Raw genomic sequence first — 25854 nt, 5'->3', positions numbered from 1 at the left:
TGTTCATAATCCTTTAAAGCTATGATATGATTACTCCTTCCAGCATCACTCTAACACGTATACAGCACAGCAAGAATTATATTTGTCAAGAAACATGACAATTTTAAATTAATAAAAATTATTTCCCAGGTTACACACAGTATTTTTCTTTATTTATGGGATCTACTATCTTTTCTTTATTTATAGTATCTGTGTCCCTTTCAAAAGGATTTGAGTCATCTTACAAATGCTAACATTACAGCATAGCTCTAATAAAATAAGCATAAAACCACAATAGGAGGTAGGCGAGCTCTCCCCAAACAAGACAAGAAACATTAGAGTAAAGTGTGACAGATCTGATCTCACAGAAATCCAAAAGCTTTAGTTGATGAAGGTCAAGTAGCAGGCCAACAGATAAGGGGTTAACACCCAAAATATGACCTGTATAAAAATGCCTAAAACTCAACAAAAGAACAATCACTCAAGTGTGTATTTTATGCAAAGAATGTGAAGATTAGGCCAGAAGAAATAAAAATGATCAAATATGTCAGGGAAAAAAAATGCTTCATCTCTAGTTCCTACAGAAGGAGTTTCAAATTAAAACAAGGTAACACATGGATAACCAACAAGGACCTATTATATAGCACCATATAGCAACAAGGATCCCTGTATAGCACAGGGAACTCTGCTCAGTGTTATGTGGTAGCCTGGATGAGGGTAGCCGGGGGGAGTTTGGGAGAGAATGGATAAGTGTATATGTATGGCTGAGTTCCTTTGCTGTTCACCTGAAACTATCACAACATTGTTAACCTGCTATTTGTTGTTATTCAGTCACTAAGTTGTGTCCTACTCTTTGCAACCCCATGAACTGCACCACACCAGGCTTTCTTGTCCTTTACTATCTCCCAGAGTTGAGTCAGTGATTGAGTCCGTGACGCTATCCAATCATCTCATCCTCTATCACGCCTTTCTCCTCCTGCCCTCAATATTTCCCAGCATCAGGGTCTTTGTCAATGAGTCAGTTCTTCGCATTGGGTGGCCAAAGTATTGGAGCTTCAGCTTCAGTATCAGTCTCAGTCCTTCCAATGAATATTCAGGGTTGATTTCCTTTAGGATTGACTGGTTTGATCCTGTAGTCCAAGGGACTCTCAAGTGTCTTCTCCAGCTGCTGCTGCTGCTGCTGCTAAGTCGCTTCAGTCGTGTCTGACTCTGTGCGACCCCATAGATGGCAGCACCACAGTTCAAAAGCATCAGTTCTTCAGCGCTAAGCCTTCTTTATGGTCCAACTCTCACATCCATACATAACTACTGGAAAAACCATAGCTTTGACTAGATGGACCTTTGTTGGCCAAGTAATGTCTCTGCTTTTTAATACACTCTAGGTTTGTAATAGCTTTTCTTCCAAGGAGCAAGTGTCTTTTAATTTCATGGCTACAGTCACCATCCACAGTGATTTTGGAGCCCAAGAAAATAAAGTCTGTCATTGTTTCCATTTTTTCTCCATCTATTTTCTGTGAAGTGATGGGACCAGATGCCATGATCCTAATTTTTTGAATGTTGAGTTTTAAGCCAGCTTTTTCACTCTCTTCTTTCACCTTCATCAAGAGGTTTTTCAGTTCCTCTTTGCTTTCTGCCATTAGGGTGGTATCATCTGCATATCTGAAGTTGTTGATATTTCTTCCAGCAATCTTGATTCTGCTATCCTCAAATATAAAACAAAAAGTTAAAAAAAAAACCAAAAAAAATCCCAAGGTAACAGTTTGCACCCACTCAATGTCTGAAATAAAAAGAGTTATACAGTATTGTATGGCCATTTTGGTTGTTTTACATTTTATCCCAGTGCAAACATTGCTACAGTGAATGTCCTGGTACATATATCTTTTAGCAAATATACAGATATTTCTGAAGATAGGTTTCTAAAAACAAAATTGAGTTAAAATGTATATGCATTTTGAACAAAGATAAATATGGCCCATCTACTCTCCTAAAATACTGTTCTATTTAACACTTACATTCATAGCATATGAGTGTGTTGATTTCCTCTAAACATGCAATTACCACAGAACCCAGTAATTATGCTCATGGGCATTTATCCCACAGAAATATAAACTCATGTTCACACAAAAATTGTCATGAATGTTCAAAACAACTTTATTCATAATAGTCAAAAACTGGAAACATTTAAGCTGTCCTTTAGTGATTGAGAGGTTAAACCAACTGGTACATCCACACCATGGATACTACTCAGCAAGAAGAAGTTGATATACACAACCTGGTTGAATCCCAGGAAGTTATGCTGAATGAAAAAGCCAATTCCAAAAGGCGATGAACTACCTGATTACATTTATATAACATTTCTGAACTGACCAAAGGATAGAAATGGAGAACAGGTGAGTGGTTGTCTGGAGTGACAAGCAAGGGAAGGTGCGAGAGGGCAGAGGGGTGGGTATACAAGGGCAACACCAGGATCCTCATGGCGATGGAGCTGCTCTGTGTCTTGATTGTGATGGTTCACACAGGAACCTACACATGTGTAAGACTGATGGATTGTGTCACTATCAATATCCTAGTTGTGATGCTGTACTACAATTTTTCAAGAAGTTACCACTGAAGGAAACTTGCTAGAGGGTACCTGGGATCTCCCTGTTTTATTTCTTATGCTATGCTATGCTAAATCACTTCAGTCGTGTCTGACTCTTAGCGACCCCATGGATAGCAGCCTAACAGGCTTCTCCGTCCATGGGATTTTCCAAGCAAGAGTACTGGAGTGGGGTGCCATTGCCTTCTCCATTATTTCTCATAGCTTCCCATGAATCTACCACTATCTCAAAACATAAAGTTTAATTTTAAAAATATATGATAGATCTATATAACATAATATGAGGTCTAAGATATACTGCTGCATGGGAACAGCATGTCACAAAATAATAGGGACAGTATTATTCTATTTGTGATCAACAAAGTCACATGTTAGCTTATATGTGTAAGCAAAAAAATTTTTTAACACTGCTTACCTCTGAGAAGAGGAAGGAAAAAGAGAGCCCTTTTTCAGTCTGTATTTAGTGTGTCCTGTTGCAGTGCTTTACAACCAGCATGTCTGACTTACGTGACTTAAACATTTGTTTTTCATTGTAGAGAGGGATTAACTATAGCAATAATGAGGGTTAACCAACTGCTCCAGAGGACAGGCAGTATCTCCTCAAGCAAACTGGGCCAAAAGAGGTGTTCAGGGGAGAGGCAACTTTCAGTGAAGGTGACGAAGCCCAGAAGCCTGAGAGAGGCGCAGAGGATGTAGAAAAGGATTGGTCTGCAACAGAACAGGCACTGAGGGAAGGGAAGAAGGGAGAGTATCCTGAGAAGAAACTCAGACAGTCGAGAGTAAGAGGTTTCCCAGTGGGGACAGGAGTAAAAGATGGCTTTGGTGTGCATTTAGGGTAGGGCGTTTATCATTTACCAGGAGGTGGTGGCACTGCCATCAGAGCCCTCAGGGACAATGTGGGGAGCATTCCAGTTACTGGGGATGTCTCCTCCAGCTATGTATCCTGGAACAGGGGGTCCCATCAGCCTGCAGTCTCACTGGACCTCTTGACAGCTCATGTCAAGGCTCCACCATCTGATCTCAACAGCCACTCTAGTGAACCCAGATGGCATTTCTGATCAGGGGAGTTAGCATAAGCTCAGTAACAACCCCCCACAGAGCTGGACAGTGCTTTTTCCTCAGTCACCCTGATAAATGGTCCCTTGTCCCTCTAGGCTTGAGGTAAGTTGCAGAGTCCTTTCTCAAAAGGTCCTGGTCTGTGAACTGGCTTCAGTCTGGGGACTGGATGTGTTAGTCCCTCAGTCATGTCTGACTCTTTGCGACCCCATGGACTTTGCAACCCCAGGCTCCTCTGTCCATGGGATTCTCCAGGAAAGAATACTGGAGTGGGCTGCTACTCCCTTCTCCAGGGGATCTTCCTGACCCAAGGATCAAACCTGGGTCTCCTGCATTGCAAGTGGACTCTTTACCATCTGAGCTGCCAGGAAACTGAATAAGAGGCTATACATTCCCACTATGGTGATGCAACTTTGGTCCCTGCCCAGCAGAGCTAGAATTTTTCTCCCTACATTTGTAAGCAAGTAACTTAGTAAACCTCCCATCCAGTTCATTTTAGGAATCTGGTGATCAGTTAGCCATTGATTGCCACAGATCCCTGCATATAAAACTCTTATTTCTTCATCCCTATGGCTTATTAAGATAATTGCATTTATGTTGTCTCTGATGGAAACCAGAAACCAGGGAAATCAATCTCACTGCCACATCAGCATCATCATTTCTGACCTTCAGAGAGTCACGTCAGAGCTCTTCAGTGACTCTGGTGCCTCCTTCACCAGTGCATTTTCTCTTGCCATGGTTGGTCCTCCCAGGGCATTTGGAGAGGTGATGGTTTAACGGTTGGAGTAATTAATCCCTCCCAACATTCCCGTTTCCCTCGGCCTCTGGACTCTCTCCCCTCTCACAGTCTTGCTTCTCTAAGCGCAGTTCATGGACTAGCTGCATCATGGCATCACCTGAGAGCACATTAGAAACCAGGTCAGTCCTAGACCTGCCAAAGCATAATCAACATCTTAACAAAATCCCCAGGTGATTCATAAACACATTAACATTTGTTTTACAGCAGTGTTTCTTAAACTGTAATTGCAACTGATTCATTTTTGAAAGTGCAAATGCCCAGGTCCCATCTCCAGAGTTTCCAATTCTGTAAATCTAGGGTGAGATTCAAGAATTTCCATTTCTAACATATTCAAGGCTGATGTTGATGGTCCCAGGTGATGTAGTCACCACTGCATTTGAACCGCTGTTCTATATTATGCCAGAGAATTTACAGAATTTTGACCTAAAGAACCACAGGTCATCATAGACTCCAGGCTCTTGTTGGCCAATCCAGCAGACAATTCACACCAGTCCTTGGCACTTGAGCTAACCCTGAGTCTTAGGAGACGTTCCATGTCAGTATATTCAGCTGATGGATCCTTACTATCTTCCTCCAACACCCTTACAACCTCCTCCCACATACGATCTTCCTGCTCCTCCAGGTACCATGTGTTAAGATCTCGTAACTCTTTGGGTGAATAGGCTATTTTAGCTGAAAATGGCACTTTTCTATTTCTCCTTTTGGACCATATTGAGCTCTAACTCTTGTTACAGAGCTGGAGGCAAACAGAGGAGAGAGTGTGGGTCTGAGAAAAGGCAGCTCTAAAGGCAACTGCTCTGGGTGTAGTCACTGAAAATACTGTTCTGCAGAAAGAGGGCTCAGGAAAATCTAGAGCTCAAAGTTCTCAGCCTTATCCATGTCCCACCTGTGCCTTACACTGGTATTAGAGACCTAGAAAGGCTGAACTTTCAATTGGCGCTTTAATTTTACAACCTTGCAATGAGGTCCAGGGCTTGGGTGTTCATGGTAAGGACTCCAGATCAAGAGATTTCTTCAAGTTTTCCATGGAGGCTTGATTCTGAACTACAGGTGTTCTTAAATATATATATTATATATATATTCGTACTCATCATTTTGCCTATATATGTACTTTGGAGCTGTAAAAAGCAACAACAACAACAAAAACAAACTAGATGACACCACAACCTTTACAATCACTTCCTTTGACAGAGCAACTAAGTGCCACAGCCTCCTTTCCCATGTCTTGCCCTCCACTTACTCTTCATCCCTTGCTATGACCACGGATCATCTGAATCCTTATGATACTATGCATGCATTGATGATGAGTGTCCATTTCTATCCTTTGAAACTCCATGTCCCTGCAAGGTTCAGTTCCTCAAATATGATCAGCCCAATCCCAAAAGCACGTTATGAAGATCTATTGCCTGGGACAACTTCTAGTATCAATTACTCTATCAGTCAGAATACCAAACAGAAACATCAGGTGCTCATATGCAGATAATTTCAAGAGGGAACTATTTACGATAGTACAGACAGAATACATGGAAATCACAAAGGATAAGACAATAACTGGTGCTGGTAGCACTGAGCAGAACTGCCCTAGACTTGAAGAGGAGGGTCATGTGTAGATGCCTCATTAAGAGAAGCAGCGACCTTCAGTCAAGGGACTCGGGCAGCTCTTGGCAACCTCACAGACAGGGAGCTGTGGGAGTGAACACCTTGACCTCACTCTCTCCCTGGTTTCCAGTCTCTTCCCAGGGATCCCCAGTGGCCAAACCCAAGTGGAAGCCAGAGTCAAGGAAGCCAATGGATATAGTCAACTAAATCAGCCTCCTGGATGGAGAGTGGATTCAGAGGAGAAAATGAAAGGTGTCTGGCATGATGGAAAAGGCCATGACTTTAGTTCTAAACAAATGGGCTGGTGGCATCTAAGCAGAGATGTAAAGCAGGTAACTGAGAAGCTCTGGAGACTAGAGAAAAGTCTGGGCTGTTGTACAGATTCCAGAGCATAGAACTGAAGTCATGAAAGTGGGTGAGATGACTTAGACAGTGAGGAGTAAGAAAAGGAGAGGATCTAGGGTTAAACCTGAGCAGTTTCAACATTTAAAAATCAGTTAGAAGAGGAGAATCTGCCAAGGGACTGAGAAATAGAGGTGGAAGAAAAACCAGGGGAGTATGGCAGCTTAGATACCAATAAAAAATAGAAGAAGGTTAAATCAGTTCAGCTCTGCTGAGAGGTCACATACAAGGAAGACTGAGGTGTGCCCCTGAGATTTAGGGTGTGGAGGCCACCGGACACTTTAATAAAAACAGTTTTAAAAAAGAAGCAGGGGAAGATGCCAGTTAGATGAGGTTGATGGGTAAACAGGTGCTGAATGAGGGCAAAGGATGACTACGCACAATTCTCCCAACCAGTTTGGGTGTGAAGGGGAGAGAGGAAAAGAGTAGAACCACGAAGGAAATCTGGGGTCCGAGAGTGGGATTTCTTAAGTATAGGAGTGATTAGAGCATGTTCAGATGCTGACCAAAAAAATCCCTTAAGAAGGGAACAGAACGAGGCTAGAAAACGGGGGATATTTGGCAACATACCTTTTCTGAGATGGTTGGAATCCATGGCGTGGGGAAGGGAACTGACCTTTCAAGAAGGAGGAACATCACTTGCATTTTGTCAGGAGGGAAGTGCAGAGAATGGGTTCAGGTGCTGGTACAGATACAGGTTGGATTGTGGGTGCAGGTGGCAGGAATTCCCACCTGAGGGCCTCTGTTTCTTCTGTGAAGTATGAACAAAGACACCTTGCACTAGAGAGGGATGAGATGGGGCCTAAAGACTTGGAAAGTTTGAAATGGCTGTTCAAAGACTGAAAGATGAGTGGACAAGAGGACAGTGGGATTCCCCAGGGAGGGGAGTGATGATGAAGACTTTTCTAGGCTGGCGGGGGCGGTGGGGGCGGAGGGGGTGGTCCTTCTCCAGTTATGCCTTGCTGCTGAGGTAGGACGTGTAAAAAAGTATATTAATGAGTTCTTGCAGGATTGACTTTTTTCCTCCAGGTGAAAGAGTGATAAAAGGATGAGCTAGATGAGTAAGTTTAGGGTGTTGGTGAGACAGTGACTGACATGATGGACCACGTGTCTGATGTGGCTTCAAAGGGAAGCAAAAATAGGGTAGGTTGATGGATAAGGAAAAGTAGAGGGGCCGGGAGATTAAGAGCCTCAGTAAAGTTGGGGCACAGGCTTCCTAGGTAATGCTAGTGGTAAATAATCTGCCTGCCAATGCAGGAGATGCAAGAGATGAGGGTTTGATCCCTGGGTCAGAAAGATTCCATGGAGGAGGGCAAGGCAACCTACTCGTGTATTCCTGCCTGCAGAATCTCATGGACAGAGGAGCCTAGTGGGCTACAGTCCATGGGGTCACAGAGTCAAACACAACTGAAGCAATTTAGCACGCATGTATGCAAGGTTTGGTCTTCTCTGGTGGCTCAGATGGTAAAGTGTCTGCCTGCAACGCGGAAGACCTGGGTTCGACCCCTGGGTTGGGAAGATCCCCTGGAGAAGGAAATGGCAACCCACTCCAGTACTCTTGCCTGGAAAATTCCATGGACCAAGGAGCCTGGTAGGCTACAGTCCATGGCGTCACAAAGAGTCAGACATGACTGAGCGACTTCACTTTCACTTTTGTGCAAGGTTTGGGCACAGAGTGGGTAAGAAAGCAGACTAGCCTACAATGAGATGGGATTATGGACAGAGGGGAGATTTGACAGATGACAAAATCTATGGTGTAACAGAGAAGCAGGTGCTGGAAGAGATGGGGTTGATTAAAGAACTGAGAGGCCAGAATGCTGATTATGTCATCTATGGGTATCGTCCCATCTACCAGGAGGATGGCAGGGTTGCAGTGTAAGGGCATATGGTGAGCCAGAAGGAGAAGTTCTTGGGGAAGGAGAAGGAGTGTTCTGGTGGCCAGTGGGTGTCAACAACACCAGAACTTCCGAGAGCAGCCATTTTTACAGGAATGTTTGGATTCTGCACCAGGGAATGAGGACAGGTTATTCCCACCCCTTGTCCTGGGGGTGTAAGTGGTGGAAGAGTACTTGAGAGAACTGAAAAAGAATTGCTACTCTCTGGGTAGAGCTGAGTTTCAATTCAGGCAAGGAGAGAGAGGTTCTCCAGCAGCTGACGTGAACAGAGGCAGCAGGAGTGACCAGGGATGAAGAGGGAGGTTTCAACTTGAGTACATTTGGATCACAGCTTATAAAAAGAGTTGCCATTAGGAAGATTCAAAATAAGTATCTGTGTCCAGAAAGCATTATACTGCTTTTCAAAGACAGACACATATGCCAAGTCAAATCATCCTTCACTTTCAAGGGTGACCCTTTGTGTATGGTCTGGCTCTGGAGAATAATATATAACTAGAAGTATTTTTTCCATGCTCAGGGCTGTCCTCGGGTTTCTCTGGTTCCAGCTGCTGTTTGCTGAGTCTGGCATGAGTTTTACCTTCATCTCCTGTTTTCCTAGTTTGCCAGACTCTGTGGTTTGAAAAGACTCCCACCAAGGACAGTTCGGGCTTCCCAGGTGATGCTAGTGGAAAAGAACCCGCCTGCCAATGCAGGAGACATGAGAGACTTGGGTTTGATCCCTGGATCGGGAAGATCCCCTGGAGGAGGGCATGGCAACCCACTGCAGTATTCTTGCCTGGAGAATCCCACAGATAGAGAAGCCTGGGTGGCTACAGTCCATGGGGTCGCAGAGAGTCAGACGCGACTCAAGCAGTTTAGCACGCAAGAACAGTGTAGGTCACTGTTCTCAAGGATTTCTATGCTGCCTCTTACCTCATCTTTTGGCCTTGTACTTGCTCTTGTCCTCCAAAGATTTCTCTGTGCTGCTGTAACCCCTCTTCACTTCTGTGTGGGTATTCACCCTCTGCTTCAACCCATTGTCAGCACATCTAGGGCAATGAATGGAATTACTGGGCAGCCAGGGTGCTTCAAAGATCACTTGGTAGATGACGATGTAACTGATGTCTGTTCTCAATAAAAACGATGACATGAGACTAAACTTTCAGGACTTTTTAATTGTACCATCGGTGGCTAAACAAACTCTGCAGGTATCAGTAAGTAAAACAAAAGTCCATGTGTAAACTGTGAGACTGAACTTACCAATTTTCCCTTTGGCTCTCCCAATAAGCTTTTTTCCTTTCCTCCTGACTTGCTTATTAATACTAATTCTTAGGCTGAAAACTGTGACCCAGTCTTGACAAATAGATCACAAGTCTTTGTCATTGTTTTTTCTCATTCCTAGGAAGGATACTCATGCACCATAAATAAATAGGCCAAGTTAGACTACATATCTGGTTACATGTGAAAATACACTTAACAAACTGTTTCTCTATGCCACAGAGTAACTTAGAATAGTCACATAACAAATTATTGCCCTTTGGGTGCTTTCACTCAAAACTCTTCACGTAATTTTCAATCAGTGTTGTTCAATTTCATGTTGTCTTGTGATTATTGTTTGGGATTTTGTTGTTTCTGTGAGAGTCCTCAATATATTATGGGTGATGCTGTGAGCAGATTGGCTCTATTATTGGTACTATGATTATTATCATCTCTCACCTAAAATGCTTATTTGTTGCTGTTGTTCAGTTGCTAAGTCATGTCTGACTCTTTCTGACCCCATGGACAGCAACATGCCAGGCTTCCCCGTTTTCCACTCTCTCAGTGTTTGCTCAAACTCATGTCCATTGAGTCAGTGATGCCATCCAACCATCTCATCCTCTGTTATCTCTTTCTCCTCGTGCCCTCAATCCTTCCCAGCATCAGGGTCTTTTCCAATAGGTCAGCTCTTTGCACTAGGTGGCCAAAATACTGGAGCTCAGCTTCAGCATCAGTCCTTCTAATAAACACTCAGGGTTGATTTCCTTTAGGATTGACTGGTTTGATCTCCTTACAGTCCAGGGGACTCTCGCAAGTCTTCTCCAGCACCACAATTTGAAAGCATCAGTTATTGGCACTCAGCCTTTTTTTATGATCCAGCTCTCACATCTGTAAAATGCTTATAAATGGTCTCAAACAGTGTGCCCTTGCTGACTATCAGAGCTTGTCTTGAGGGACTGGAGAAATGACTGATCCTAGAGAAATCACCACAGTGCAGGTGATCATAGGCTTGTCAGTTTGCTCCTTAGCAACATAAAATAAGCGAGAATGTGATTTACTCTTGCTACAGGAGATTTACTTCTAAATGATCAAGATCGGTAGCTTCAGAACCTCCTTGATATCAGAGGCCCCTCCTAGGAACCTGAGCAGAGATTCAAGCTTAAAGTTACCCTACACATCTCAGTTTGGAAATCTTATTTCGGTAAACACTTTTCCCCTTATCAGCACAACTTAAGGTGGCTGAATCAGACTAAAGGGAAGGATTTATATTCCTTGCTTGAAGGAGGAGTTTTCTTGCTTTTTCTTTCTCCTGCTAGATGTAAACAAGTCTACATACATAACCCTGTGTGCCAGCAGATTTCTTAAAACCTGAAGAGACTCAATCTTAATGAAGACTTTGTGGAGAAAAGTGAAACAGGGAAGAGAAAATACAGGTTTTACTGACATCGCTGAGTTGCTGATTCAACCAGCCCTGGAACCTACCCTACTTCTGGAGTTTCAGTTTTGTAAGGTGATGAGTTTTTTCATAGGTAAGTCAGTTTGGCATAGTTTGCTTTTTAATTTTTTAAAATTTCTATTATTTGCCACAAAAAGCCTCCTAGGTGGCCTGTGTAACAGAGCAGGACCCAGCAGGAATATGAGTTACTGGGGGTAATTCCTGCCAATCTTTTTTTTTTTTTTTTTTAAGAATTTTTAATGTGGACCATTTTTTAAGACTTTATTGAGTTTGTTACCATATTGCTTCTGTTTCATGTTTTAGTTTTTTGGCTCTGAGGCATGTGGGATATTAGCTCCCTAACCAGGGATTGAACTCACACCCCATGTATTGGAGGGTGAAATCTTAACTGGCTGACCACTCGAGAAGTCCCCAATCTTTCCTTTATTTCCCTCCTTCAACCTGATTCCTAATATGAGGCTATTTGTGCTTTGAGTTAGCCTTCCTTTGTTTCTACCCTACCCCATCCCATTTTTTCTAGCTCTCAGAAATCCCTGTTAATCTCCATATAAATATAACATGACCTTCAAGTTGAATTTAAGCTGGAGTCAAATCAAGGTAAAATGTTTGGAGACCCCATCTGTTGGCCTCAAAGAGGAACAACAGATTATTGGGTAGGAAAAGTGTCCTCTAAAATTGCTTCCTGAAGTCAGCCAGATTCTGGGACAAGATCTGCAAATTTTGTCAGCATCACTGCTCCTTCTCAATATTTATAGCCTACCCCAGGCCCTATTATGCTTACAGAAATTCTCCTATGTCTTGTTGGTAAGTAGGTGAGACTGGGTGTTGAATCAATGACACCTAAATGGCTGAAATTATTCCATTTGGGATCTGCTGAAATTACTTTTTCTCAAATTTTTAAAATTTATAATATTTTTTTTTTTTTCACAATTTGGATTTTTTATTTAATTTTTTTTTCAGGCTGATTTTATTTTATTTTATTTTATTTTTATTATTTTTTTACTTTACAATATTGTTTTGCCATACATCAACATGCATCCACCACGGGTATACACATGTTCTCCATCCTGAACCCCCCCTCCCACCTGCCTCCCCATACCATCCCTCTGGGTCATCCCAGTGCACCAGCCCCAAGCTTCCTGTATCCTGCATCGAACCTGGACTGGTGATTCGTTTCTTATATGATATTATACATGTTTTAGTGCCATTCTCCCAAATCATCCCCCCCACCACCACCGACCAGAGTCCAAAAGACTGTTCTATACATCTGTGTCTCTTTTGCTGTCTCACATACAGGGTTGTCATTACCATCTTTCTAAATTCCATATATATGGAATTTATATATATTTATATATTCCATATATATTCCATGTATACTGTATTGGTGTTTTTCTTTCTGGCTTACTTCACTCTGTATAGTAGGCTCCAGTTTCATCCATCTCATTAGAACTGATTCAAATGTATTCTTTTTAATGGCTGAGTGATACTCCATTGTGTACATGTACCACAGCTTTCTTATCTATTCATCTGCTGATGGACATCTAGGTTGCTTCCATTACTGGCTATTATAAACAGTGCTGCGATGAACATTGGGGCACACGTGTCTCTTTCAGTTCTGGTTTCCTTGGTGTGTACGCCCAGCAGTGGGATTGCTGGGTCATATGGCAGTTCTATTTCCAGTTTTTAAGGAATCTCCACACTGTTCTCCATAGTGGCTGTACTAGTTTGCATTCCCACCAACAGTGTAAGAGGGTTCCCTTTTCTCCACATCCTCTCCAGCAATTATTGCTTATAGACTTTTGGATCACAGCCATTCTGACTGGCGTGAAATTCAAATAACCTTTTCTTCTTCATCTACTGTCTCCTCTCTTTCTGGGATTCTAATTACACATATGCTAGATTGCTTGATACTATCCTACAGCCTAAAGACCTGTTCTTTTTCTTTTACCTTTTTCCCCTCTTTGTTTAGATAATATCTATTGATTTATCTTCAAGTCTGCTGATAATTTCACATACTGCATCTTTTTTATCATGCCTAACCAATGAGTCTTCAATTTCATTCACTGTATTTGTTTGAAAGCATCAATTCTCCTGCACTCAGCCTTCTTTATGGTCCAACTTTCACATCCGTACATGACTACTGGAAAAACCATAGCCTTGACTATACAGACCTTTGTCAGCAAAGTGATGTCTCTGCTTTTAATATGCTGTCTAGGTTTGTCATAGCTTTTCTTCCAAGGAGTAAGAGTCGTTTGATTTCATGGCTACAGTCACCATCCGCAGTGGTTTTGGAACCCAAGAAAATAAAATCTGTCACTGTTTCCATTTTTGTTCCATCTATTTGCTATGAAGTGATGGGACCAGATGCCATGATCTTAGTTTTTAGAATGTTTAGTTTTAAGACAGTTTTTTCACTCTCTTTTTTCACCCTCATCAAGAGGCTCTTTAGTTTGTGGGTTAATTGACTGCTGTTTCTCTTTACTATGGATTACATTTTCCTGCCTCTTTGCACATTAATCTTTTTATTGTGTACTGAGTCTTGTGGACAATAAATTGAAGAGAATTTAGATTCTGCTATCTTTCTTTAAAGAAAGTTGAGATTTGTTGCAAGCAGTTAAATTATTAGCATATTATCTTGAACCTCTGGAGCCACAGCATTCAATACAACTTTTGTGATAGAAATGTTCTATACACGGTCCGATGCAATGGACATCAACCACAAGTGGCTACAAGCATTTAAAATGTGACCAGTGACTGATGGACTGCATTTTGAGTTTTATTTCATTTTAATCAAGTTGCTAAGGCCACATATATGTAGAGGTTACTGTATTAAATAATGCAGCTACGAAGAACTGGTTTTAAGCTCTGTCCAGGGGGGCAGTCTATTTGTGCTTTGCCTTTATTTCTAGGGTAAGGCTCTAGTCCTGGGAAGAGATCCTTACTCCTAAGGTGTGCCCTCCGGTCCCTGTGGAAAGTCTTGGGTGTTTGCCGTGCCCCCTAACCAGGCAGGAATTGAACTCTAAACTCCATCTCCCAGCATAAAGCAGCCGTAGATTAGCCTTCCAGCTATTGCTCTTCCCTGGGCTCCTGCACCTCACTCTGCACCTGCGCTGTCCAGGAGTCAGCTGGGGATTGGAGGGAAGTCTGTCCCCAGATTTGGGCACTCCCCTTCTGAGGCACCCTCCTTTCTGAGACTCCTTCCTTTCCAACTTTCAGCTGCTTGTGGAAGCCCCAAAGCCCACCTTCTGCTCCTCAGCCCCAAAGGCTGCCAGTTTCCAGTTGAGCTCTGACTCCTGCCACCATGGGAGGAAGTGAGTGCCAGCAGAGGAAATGCCTGATTGGCATAGACCTCACCCAGTGGGCTTCCCTTTTCTCAAGGTCATATCTTCTGCAGCTTTAGTCTTCAGAACAAAACCATTTTGGTTGCTCTCCAGGACCTTAGAACAGGTTTTGTTATTGTCTTGTTTTTGGTCCAGAATTTATCATTGTTTTTGGCAGAAGGATTAGTCAGATACTTAGTTGCTAAGTCAGAACTAATCTGAATGGCCAAGACTAGACACTAAAACAGTGAGTTCAGTGGGAAAGTTAGCCTATCCCTTCCTCCTGGCATACGCTCCCTTGTCTCTTTGCAACAGAAAGGGCTCAATATTTGCTGAACGAACATTTGCTGAAACTAAAAATTCTCTTGAAGGAGCCATACTTTGAAGCATTAGCAGAGTTCATAATTTACAAAGGCCAATCCTTTCCCGAAAGTATGATATGGGTCAATGAAAAAGAACAAGAGCTTCCTGGGTGTATCTGTCTTCTGATTACAAGTGGCAGAAAACATGCCTCAATTTTGGCTTAAGCAAAAGGAGAACTTGTTGACAAGCTTAGTTTAATACTCCAAGGTAGGGCTTAAGGCATAGCTGGATTTAGGGCTTATATAGTATCATCAGAAGGCAGGGGTTTTGGTTTGATTTTTGTTCCCAGCTCTCAGACCCACCTATCACACTGACAGAATTAATCTCAGCTTCCTGTGACTGCAAGAAGATGGCAACAGGTTCAGCTGTGCATCCTCTCATGTGTCCAGTCCAGGGGAGAAAGTGCAAGCCTATTTTTCATAAATACTCACAAAAATCTCACTTCCTTTCATAGGGTCTACCTGGGTTACATGCTTGGGTTACAGGACCAATCACATGGCCATGAAACAGGATGAAATGATTGGCCTAAGTGTGGCTCATCTGCTCCACTTCATAGTCAGAGGGCTGGCAGTTTCACCAGACCTACATAGGCTGAAAGTGGGGAATGGACAGGTCTCCTGACAAATTCTGCTGCTGCTGCTAAGTCAGTAAGTCATATCCAACTCTTTATGACCCCATGGACTGTAGCCTGTCAGGCTTCTCTGTCCATGGGATTTCCTAGGCAAGAATACTGGAATGGGTTGCCATTTCTTTCTCCAGGGGATCTTCCTGACCCAGGGATTGAAGCCATGTCTCCTGCGTGCCAGGCAGATTCTTTACTAGTGAGCCACCTAGGAAACCTGTCCTCTGATAAATATCTGGATTCTTATTCACTAGAAGGGCAGACACAACAGAAGCCCATTAAAAAGGTTATTGGAAGAGACTGGAACCAAGGTACCTGGAAGGGGTTAAAAGGTTACAAAATGAGAAGCAGGGAATCTAAAGGACCGGCCCCTTTTCCCACTTGCCCCTCGGCTCGAGGCTGCTGGAGGCAGGTGCTGTGCTGTGTCATTGCTTCATGGTGATAGTGCCTGGGGACCTGGGATGAGTGAAATCCACCAAGTTTAGATACCATAGCAGTATCTGTAAAAGGGATCAGGTGGAGAATGGCGTTTAATGTGGAATCCAGGCTTCCAATTAGAGGCTTGTTCCACTTGTTAAACTTGGCTTGAGTTAAATGCCCACCGACCTCTTGTCCCTATAGCATTTCATCACTGTGATGAATTCTCACAAACAAACCCTCTCCCCCACCCTTCGTAATGGTACACACTCTGTATACTGTTAGAAGTCTGAATTCTTTGCCCAGACAAATTGCCAGGACCTCCTTTCCATCTCTTCCACAGTAAGGATGAAATCCAAGGAAAAGACAACAGCGCCAGATACAGCAACGCTGCTGAACGTTCATTGACTTGGCCAATGCCTGACCGGCAGCTCCTGCAGTTCCAAACCATCCAGCAGCATCGGAGGGCGGGGGGAGTGGAGGTTTCCTCTTCTCCCCCTGCTTCCAGGAAAGCAGAGAAAATATAGCAGACCCCAGAGACCAGTGAAAAAATACCTCTGGGAGCCTCTCGATCTACTCAGTCCCCACTGACTGCTCCTAAGCACATTCTAACTTGAACCTGTTGGTCCTAAGAGAGCCCAGTAAAGGCTGGCCATTAAAAGAACTCTCCCCAATTTCTCAAAAAATGTCTGAAATTTTAGGATCTCACATTTTTCTACAATAAGCACGCTTCACTTTTGCCACAAAAAATTAAAATAAGTACGGATATTCAAAGTTTCAGGATTTTCACAATGCCTTGCCCACGTTGAAGTTCCCTCTGTAACCAGTGACTGACTCACAGTCGCTGCTCACAGTATTTCAGGCTTTTTCTGTCACTGCAGTTGCGTCTAATCATAAAAAGAAATACACTTCTGACAAATTTAAGAATGCAACATGGAAGAGACCTCTGGAAAAATTCCTATCAGCTCTTTTATACCCAGGTTCCCTCGGTGATAAAATCCTAGTCTTTTCAGGAAATCAGTTCATTCCTTGCTTGTTTTTATCAAACAGCTCACTCCCCGCTAGTCTCATCTTCTTGATGAGATGGTCCTTTTCAGGGCAGAAATACTCTGATTCCCTCCTCTTTCTTGCCCTCCCAACACTCACCCAACTTCTTCACTTGCTCTGCATCCTGCCATGCAGAGGACACCTGCCGCTGACCTCATTCTCAACTTTGTTTGTTTCCCCGATGAGATTACTGGGCAGGTGCTGTAGTCTTTGGTTTGCTGGGCAATTGGCTCCACGCAGTTCTGTGACCCGCGCCCTGGATGGCGGGACGTCTTCATTATTCACGATAAACTAGAGGTACAGTTACCAGCAGGTTCACCTCTGAAACTTGTTTAGCCAGTTTCCTTCTTTCACTGAGCTGTTCCAAGACGGGCACATGCAGATTGACAAAAACACCGAGAGTTTCTGTGTTCCCAGGAACCAGTACCACTAGAATAAGCCCAGGTCTCTTGCTGAACTATGATTCTCGATTCCTCTCCCCACACTCCCTTTCCTACAAAGCTATGGACCATCACGTTTTAATGCAGTGCTGAGTTGCTAACAAAAATGGTGCATTTTTTTTTTCCCTGAATGTCAGACAACATATGATCAAGAAGCATGCATAAAATATCAGAAAAACAAGTGTACGCTGTTCCTGCCTGGCATGCAAACGCACAAGTGGCTGGGCTTTAAAAGCTTCCGTGTTCACAAGAAGTCCTGGAGCATTAAAATTGATGCTGGGGATTAGGTTGCCTTTCAGAGCAGCAGAATCTGTATAAGCGAATCCTCCTGGGCTGAGCCATTTTCAGCCCAGGCATATAAAGCTGGCTGGCCATGAGTCAGCCTTTGTGCACACACGCACAGTATTTAACTGCACGTGCAGCAGACCCCAAATTAAAACCATATTTTGTTAGCACCACATGTTCCAGACTTGACAGTATTTATCAAAGGGGAAGCTGCTGGATTTACTGAAAGGAATGAATTTCATCAGGGTCTGGCAGACCCAACCCTGATAGGGAGTTGTTTTTTTCCCCCTGCCTGGCAAGTGGTACAGTGGCTGTGGGCACAAGGCTGTCGACCAGCTTTGGGCACCCTTTGCTACCAGATGTCTCTAGGGCCTGCCTCCCCACAGCCTGGGCCTCATGGAACATCATCAGCTCCACAGCTGTTTGTTCTTCAAGCCCCAGTTTGTGTTCCTTTCTCTTGAAAGGAAGGTCATTTCTTCCTCCCCAGATCTCTGCAGCATCACTTAGGGCTGGGATGGAAATGCAGAGTCCCAGGCTCCACCCCAGACCTCTGCATCTGCACCTATAGGTGTCTTGTAAATGCATGAGGGGCGGGGGTTGTCACAGTGGGGGGTGCCATGGGGAGGGATCCTTCCTGGCCTCCGTGGGCGGGAGGGAGCTGGGCAGTCTGCAGTGTGCAGCATGGCCCCACAGAAGAAAGACTTGGCTCATACATCATGTGACTCTCCAAAGTGCCACCAGGAGGTCAGGAAGCTGAAAAACCTTTATTTAATTCTCTAAACCTGGAACCTAATTCCCCTTTTCCACAAAGACACAAAGTGTTGTTTACACAGTTTCAGTAGCCAGTGAATTTTCTAGGAATTCAACTTCTGTGAATTGAGGGAAGACTGTGTTTTGTTTTGTTCAGAATTTTACCTTTGTTCTTCATTTTGGAAACACATCATTGACAGGAATGCTGCTCATAGCACTTCAATCTCCAGGACAATATATCTGTATCAATATGCTCTGGTAGCTGTCCCCAGAACAGTGATTTTACATCTGATGACTTCATTTGTTTTTGGTGTAAATGTGCCTGAGCATTTATATATTGAAATGTTGTTTCATTGCAAATTGATTTTATTTCTTCATATCAGAATTAAGCAATTCATTATACAGATTTTGAGTTCGTTTTATTATTCATGGATTCTGTTTTAAGAAAATAAAGCCATTTTAAATTATTAGAGAATATTGGGATCTGAGAGGGTTGAGAATCTCGGTGCTATGTCCTTCAGTTGGCCCTTATTACATGCTATCTAATCATCTTAGTTGTATTTTCTCCCCTACTAGATTATAAATATTCTTGAGGTAGAACTGATAGTTTATAAATGTGACATTCTAGACACCACTTAGTTCAGTATAATGCACCCACTGAGCATTAAGTAACTGATCACATGATTACTTTGAGGCGAGTCCCTCACCCTTCACCATATCCCTCTAATACTACTGAGTCCCTACTGTGTGCAGAGCACCAGCAGCCTGGCTACAAGAGTCATTAAGAAAGAGTTTGGCACATGGGATGAGCATAAAGCTTAACACAAAGACTTCTGAAAAAAGTGGAGGTCAGAAATGGTCCACTGGGGAAACAAACAAAATGCTAAGCGGTTGTGGAGGAGGAGACAATTCCAACATGTACATATGCACATATATAGTCTAGAGTGACAAATGTATGTATAAGTTCCCTTGTGTGTTTTATTTAACAGTTGACCACCACCATCTTTGCCCCATTGAATTAGAAGCTTTTTGAGAGCCATGCCCAAGTCCTCTAATTCCTTTGTATTACTGCCAAACTTCAGTGCTGCATCAGACAAAATCCCTTCTATTTCTTGGGACAAAGTCCACAGACACACAGTCTTTTCAATCTCGTGTGATAATATGATTGTGTGTGTGTGTGTGTGTATGTGTGTGTAGGCTAGATTGGCCCCATGGTCAGCATCTGGATTTTAATCTGTTGATAATTTGGAAAGGTCATTTTACCACTCTGGTGGTCATTTTCCTCATCAGAAAAGATAGATCAGATTGATGGTTCCCAAACTTGACTGTTCCTGGGGAGATTTTTTTAAATATAGAAATCACTGGGCTCTACTCCCAACATGTTGAAAAGACTTTGAATGTAGAATCCAAGTAGCTATAGATTTTTAAAGATATCAAATAATTCCAGTAAGTGACCAGGTTTTCTTTCTTTCTTTTTTGGCCACGTGGCATGCGAGATCTTAATTCCCTAACCAGAGATCCAACCCATACCACCTGCAGTGGGAGCTCAGAATCTTAACCACTGGACCACCAGGGAAGACCCTGGCCATGTTTTTTTTTTCAAACTTCAATGTGTATACAAATCACCTGGGAGATCTTAAGATGTAGATTTGATTCTTCCACTCAGGAGTGGGGCTTGGGGGCCTGCATCCTAACAAGCTCCCAGGTGACACAGATGCTGCTAGTCCATGAATCCTATTCCAGTGGCCAAGAATAAAAGAGTTGTAAGTATTTTTCAGTTAAATACTCTCCATCTACATCAAGGCGGTTCAAACTGTAAAGAATCTACCTACAATGTGGGAGACCTAGAATCGATCCCTGGGTCAGGAAGACCCCCTGGAGAAGGAAATGGCTACCCACTCCAGCATTCTTACTTGGAGAATTCTTTGGACAAAGGAGCCTGGAGGGCTACAGTCCATAGGGTTGAAAAAAGTTGGACATGACTGAGCGACTAACACTTTCACTTCACTTTCAATGTTATACAACAGGATACTTCATCCTCTGGGTTCTAACACCTGATGATTTGATGTGGATCTGATGTAATAAAAATAGAAATAAAGTGCACTATAAATAATGTGCACTTTAAGTAATGTGCTTGAATCATCCCCAAACCATCCCCACCCTACCCCCAGTCTGGGGAAAAATTGTCCGCCATGAAACCAGCCCCTGGTGCCATAAAGATTGGGGTCCACCATTAAAAATCATCTTTTTAGTCCATGTTTTAGTGTAAGATGACCTAGCCAAGTTAAATCATCATGGTAGAGTATGGAATCATTTCCTTCATTTATAAATTTTAAGTGATACTTTGAAGTAATCTCTGGAGGATTTTTTTCCTCTTAAGTTAGCATACCACAGTACAACATTGAAAGAGTTTTCAAAAATCCTCAGACTAGAAACAATTTTTCAACCAATCAGCAGACTTTGAACTGACCTTCTGTGGCACATGGAGCTCAAAGTCGGTGTGATCTGAATGTCATAGAAGGTGCTCTCTCTTCCCGAAACCTCCCATGGGCTAGCATATGCCTGAAGTTCCTTCAACAGAGGACAGAGTCTCTCATTCACTCTGCAATTAGTGAGGAGGCTTAAAATATCCCTGAGGAGGGTAAAGCACTGACTTTGCATCTTAGCAGAATAAAGAAATGATGCAGGAGATTTTTCAGGGAAAGAGGTTTTCACAGGAAAGAGTTGGATTGGGGGAGGTAGGCTGGAGCAGAGAGTGGAAAAGGTGTATCAGAAAGGGAAGCCAGGGGCCTGAAGTATGCTTGACCTTCTTCATAATTTTGTCAAAAGGAAACTGAACTAAGGGTTTTCAGAAAACAGCAGCAAGCCAAGAGAGCCACCATATTCTTAGGGGAGGCAGCGGAAGCAGGGTGGAGAGTGGTCTCCTCCTAAGGAACAGATATTCCGCCTAGTTTCTTTGTTCATCTCCTGCATTCCCATGAGAAGTTCTCAGGCATCTTTCTGCTGAGTTCAGTTCAATCACTCAGTCATGTCTGACTCTTTCTGACCCCACAGACTGCAGCATGCTAAGCTTCCCTGTCCATCACCAACTCCCGGAGCTTGCTCAAACTCATGTCGTCTTTCTGCTACAGTCATCTCTCTGCTACATGCTACAAACTCATGTCCTCTTTCTGCTTCAGTCCTGCAAACAAGCAGAGGAGTGGGTCCCAAGGAGGAGAAGGGTCAGAATGAGGAACATTCATGGGGTCTGAACTGACCAAGTGGGTTGCGGGAGGGAGAGGGTCCACAGGAGAACTGAGGTGGCCACTAGGAAGAGGAAGGTGCATGTGACCTAGAAGAGAAGGGGCCCCATAAAGCCAGATTTGCCTCCAACACTGCATAGTCTCAGACTCAAGTACTTGGCAACACAACCTATTCCCAATCTTCTGCAACTGATCTTGAGGTCATGACTGCCAGTTTAAGACATGTAAACAAGGCCAAGGAAATTGACCTTTCTTCCAGTAATTAAGACACTCAGTCGCTCCTACATACTTGTGACACTCAAGGACACCCACTCTCAAGGAATCAGTGAGGCAGCTGGAAGATCTTTGAGTCTGGCTGATGCCCAGGCTGGATTTGCCTCTGTGCATAGTGGCCAAGCATCTAAGAGCTGGAACCATCTCTAAGAGCAGGAGACAGACTCGGCACCTGATAGGCTGTTAAGCTGTGAAGAGCTTGCTCCAGCCACCTCCTTCTCAAGAAGTATTCTTTTAATCACCTTTCTCGAAAAGGAAGGGAGCTGAAGAGAAGCATACAGATCACATGGGCTATTGAGGTGGAGAGGAAAGGCATTCTAGATTCAAACGATAGCTCTACATCTATAAACCACATGATTCACTGAATAACAACTGACACGTGGACACTCAATTCAACTAAAACGGTGGGAGAGAAATTGTCCAGGGAAGCCTGTAGGAGCATGGCCTGACTGAGCAGGGCCATCCAAGCCTGCCACAGAGAGATGAGTGCAGGGTCACTGGTTCTTGCTGACTCATGGCAAATGGACAGAGTCTCTTCTCAGGGCCCCCGGGATGCAGGTTGCCCACCACAACTCCAGAATGAAGTCCATTTTTGAAGGACTGAAAAGAGAAGGATAAGAGAGGAGTGTTACCTTCACTAACATTAGAAGTCCCCTTAAAATCCTCCTATACTGTTCTTTGAATGTAAATTGGTACAGCCACTATGGAGAACAGTATGGAGGTTCCTTAAAAAAATTAAAATAGAGCTACCATCTGTTCCAGCAATTCCACTCCTGGGTATATATCCAGAGAAAACCACAATTTGAAAAGATAATGCAACCCAGGAATTTCCTGGAGGTCCATTGATTAGGACTCAGAGAGTTCACTGCCATAGGCCTATGTTCAAATCCTGGTCAGGGAACTAAGATTCTGCAGCTGTGAAGCCACCAAGAAAAAAAATATATGCACCCCAAAGTTCACTGCAGCACTATTTACTATAGCTAAGATACTGAAGCAACCTTAATGTCCACTGACAGAGGAATGGATGAAGAAGACGTGATACAGATATATAATGGAATACTACTCAATCATAAAAAGAACAAAATAATGGCACTTGCAGCAACATGGATGGACTAGAGGTTATCACACTAAGTGAAGGAAGTCAGAGCAAAACAAATATCATATTAAATCATTAGTAGAATATATAATAGATACTCTACATTATATCATATGTGCTTAGTCGCTCAGTCGTGTCTGACTCTTTGCGATCCCATGGACCATAGCCTGGCAGGCTCCTCTGTCCATGGGGATTCTCCAGGCAAGAATTCTGGAGTGGGTTGCCATGCCCTCCTTCAAGGGCATCTTCCCAACCCGGGGATTGAACTCAGGTCTCCCATGTTGCAAGTAGATTCTTTACCATCTGAGCCATATGTAGAATCTAATTTTTTTTAAATGATATAAAAGAATTTATTTACAAAACAGAAACAGACTCACAGTTTTCAAAAACAAACTTACGGTTATCAAAGGAGAAACATGGAGGGGGGAGAATAAATTAGGAGTTAAGGATTAACACACACACTACTATATATAAAATAGATAACCAACAAGGACCCACTGCGTAGCACAGGGAACTCTACTAAAAATTCTGCAATAACCAATATGGGAAAAGAATCTGGAAAAGAATGAATATATGTATAGCTGAATTACTATGCTATATACCTGAAACTAACACAACATTTTAAATCAACTATACTCTAATAAATTTTTTTAATAAGAAGTCACCTTACCCAATGAGACCAAAACCCAAGGTAACCTAAGGATTTTGACACTAGAATGGATGGATTTTTAGATCATTTAATTCACACTCATCATTTTATAGGTAGGAAAACTGAGGCCCAGAAAGAGAAAGAGGTTTGTACAAGTTCACAGGTAAATTCTTGGCAGTGCAGAGTCTAGAATCCAGCTGTCTCGGACCCACTCTCCTCCCTTCCCCCAAGTGCCTCCCCAGAGAATGCAGTGGCTCTCCTGGCTTGTTACAGTTTCCTGAAAAATCTGTGTTATTAGAAATCATACTCCCCGACCCTAATTTCCTCAGCCCTCTAGGTGGGGCTGGATGAGGCTCCCATCCACGCTATCCCAGCTCCAAACTTGAAGACTGGTGGGAAGAGGGTTCTTGCCAAAGGACCGCTATAGACTCAAAGAGACAAACCTTAGCTTCATGAACTTACACCACCTCCTTGAGAACTCCACTTCCAAGTTTAGGGGGAGAATTGAAAGCTCTTACTGGACCCAACTGGTGGGCTGGACCCAACTGGTGGGCCACACCCCACAGGTCTGCAAGCCTTGTAGTTGCCCAGCCCAGAGACAACAACAGAGACATCAGCAAAAGGTCCTGGAGCAACCTCCCACCATAGATGGCAGCCAGAGAAGAAGAAGCAAGGGAGAGAAGGAGGCTACCATCAATAGGTGGAATTGATGTCAGGTTGGCTCATCAGTTACCCAGGAAACCAGTGGCAGGGGCAGGGGCAAGCACATAGGCAGTTACGTATGAAGCCTTCTAAATAAGAGGATTGGATAGTTATGTGAGTAAAGCAGGGACTGGTCCAGCAGGGGATGAACAGAGAGCGAGAGAACAGCCATTTTGAATGGTCTGATCATAAACCAACTAATTCAGCACATGCTAAGACCAGCATGGGCGTGAGTCGGTACAAGGACGACTCTGGAGCCACGACTGGTTCTACATCCTGTAGTTATGATTCCACCATAGAAAATATCAGTAGCCTCCCATGGTTGGACACAAGCAGGGGCTGTACGTCCCCCACCCAACAAGCTTGCTGCCAAGTGGAGCTGTTGCAATAAATATAAGTCTCAACTCACCAAATTCTGTCAAATGCAGGGACATTTGATACACAGCAGACAAAATTAATTAAAAATGATCTCATTGGTAGTTGAGAAGACATGTCTCTCTTTTCTTCCTGCATCTCTACCACCACCCACCCTCCAAAAAGTCAACAGAAACACACAGGCAAGAGGGCTTGCTGTTCTCAACACCGTCCTTAAAGAGTGCCTTCCTCAGGCATCCTGTCCATAGAGGGTGATGTGTTCCAGGGACCCAGGAATGTGTCTACCTAGAGCTCATACCTCACCTTCTAGGCCAAGTACCCAGAGACCTCCCTGCCCAAGGGTCCTGAACTCACCTCCACAGCCTACACAGGCCTCTCCCAGGACTCTGAGTTCTGAGGATAGACTGACCCATGGCTGAGCTCACACCTAGACCTGAGGAATGGACAGAGGACAGCTCTTCACAGAGAACTGGGGAGTCCTCAACATGCGAGACAGAGTTGAGTGTGGGCTGAGAAGGGGGAGCCAAGGGGAGCAAGTGAAACCCTGATGGGTCTGAGGATTCTATATTCAGTCTGGGCATTCTGAGTCCCTCTGATGTAGTTTTCAAGGCAAGAGGACAGAATATATTCTCTAGTATAGGTTTTAGGTTAGTTTTACAGCTTTAAAATTATATTTCAGTTCAGTTCAGTTCAGTTACTCAGTTATGTCCGACTCTTTGCAACCCCATGAATCACAGCACGCTAGGCCTCCCTGTCCATTACCAACTCCCAGAGTTTACCCAAACTCATGTCCATCGAGTCGATGATGCCATCCAGCCATCTCATCCTCTGTCGTCCCCTTCTCTTCCTGCCCCCAAACCCTCCAAGCATCAGAGTCTTTTCCAATGAGTCAACTCTTCGCATGAGGTGGCTAAAGTATTGGAGTTTCAGCTTCAGCATCAGTCCTTCCAATGAACACCCAGGGCTGATCTCATTTAGAATGGACTGGCTGGATCTCCTTGCAGTCCAAGGGATTCTCAAGAGTCTTCTCCAACACCACAGTTCAAAAGCATCAATTCTTCGGTGCTCAGCTTTCTTCACAGTCCAACTCTCATATCCATACATGACCACTGGAAAAACCATAGCCTTGACTAGACGAACCTTTGTTGGCAAAGTAATGTCTCTGCTTTTCAATATGCTATCTAGATTGGTTGTAACTTTCCTTTCAAGGAGTAAGCGTCTTTTAATTTCATGGCTGCAGTCACCATCTGCA

The 25854-nt window shown here is 43.5% G+C and overlaps 1 long non-coding RNA gene across 1 annotated transcript in view; it reads right to left on the bottom strand.

Moving 5' to 3' along the window:
• LOC133253888 (uncharacterized) overlaps window positions 1-25854 on the bottom strand; it is a 154355-nt gene that overhangs the window by 42537 nt on the left and 85964 nt on the right. The gene's annotated exons all lie outside the window — the stretch shown is intronic.

The sequence above is a fragment of the Bos javanicus genome, chromosome 9 (genome assembly GCF_032452875.1).
Source record: "Bos javanicus breed banteng chromosome 9, ARS-OSU_banteng_1.0, whole genome shotgun sequence".
NCBI lineage: Eukaryota > Metazoa > Chordata > Mammalia > Artiodactyla > Bovidae > Bos > Bos javanicus.
The sequence above is the reverse complement of the archived record's forward strand: the minus strand, read 5'-3'. Positions and strand labels throughout refer to the sequence as shown.